Genomic DNA, 1,135 nt, shown 5'->3' on the forward strand with positions numbered 1-1,135 from the left:
TATAGCTTTATAACAAATTTTGTGGAGCAGATATTGGCTTCTGATTTCTCTTTTCTACAATGATCTTGGCTACTCTTAGAGTTTTATATTCTTCCACAAAATTTTGAAGTAATATTTTGAGTTTCACAAAATTCTTGTTGGGGCTTTTATTGGAATTTCTTCATATGTATAGATTACTTTGGGGAGGACTGTTATCTTACATCATTGCATCTTGTTATCCATGAGTCTGGTCTGACTTCACATTTATTAACAGCTTCTGTTATGTTCTTCGATAGTTTTATGATTTTCTCAATAAAGGCCCTATGCATAAACAATCTTGTAATATGTTCCAACCTCACTTCCTGTTTGCTTACTCTGTCCCACACTGGATCCTCCTCTTTGTGCTTCTGATTGGTAACATAAACTAACAATTTTTTGGTATTGTGTGTGTGTGTGTGTGTGTGTGTGAGAGAGAGAGAGAGAGAGAGAGAGAGAGAGATGGAAGAGAGATTTCTCGACCCTGCTCTTTAAGCTGAGTTTGATTAACCCAGACTGCAGTATATCAAGAAAGATCTAAGCCTTTCTTCATGATTTTGCAAGATGCTTAGTCTTGTGCTATCTCTTTTCCTCAATGAGTCATCAAGCCCCTCAGGGGCAGTGATGGATGTTTCCTTCACTGTCTTGCCTGTGGTACAGGGCACATGGTAAGTAATCAAAAGGTCTTATTGCTACATTTCCAACATGGAGTTGCTATTCTTTTCTTAAATCACTTCCCTCTATTGAGCCCTCAACCGTGACTTTCCCTTGACCTTCAAAGTTGACTTCCATATTTAAAGATGTACTTTTCCCCTGGACTCACATCTGAGACCTTCTCTTTTGCCAGTGGCCTGTTTCCTCTGAAGAAGTGAGAAAGAAGGTCTTGGTAAGTAGCTGAGAGTTCTTTGAGAAGAAATATCTTTGTGAGATAATCTAGTCCAATTTTGCAAAAGTTTTTTTATCCCTGAAGAACATTAGTGCATGTTCTGGGGCAACCAAAATGTTCTGAGCTTTAAAAAATAAGTGGAAGCCCTGTATACCAAGTTGTTTTCTTTTGAGACACATTTTATAGTTTATATTAAGGGGCCTGACAAGTTTTATGATAAGCAAAACTATTTTT

This window comes from Rhinopithecus bieti, unplaced genomic scaffold, assembly GCF_001698545.2.
Source record: "Rhinopithecus bieti isolate Rb0 unplaced genomic scaffold, ASM169854v2 scaffold_48347, whole genome shotgun sequence".
NCBI lineage: Eukaryota > Metazoa > Chordata > Mammalia > Primates > Cercopithecidae > Rhinopithecus > Rhinopithecus bieti.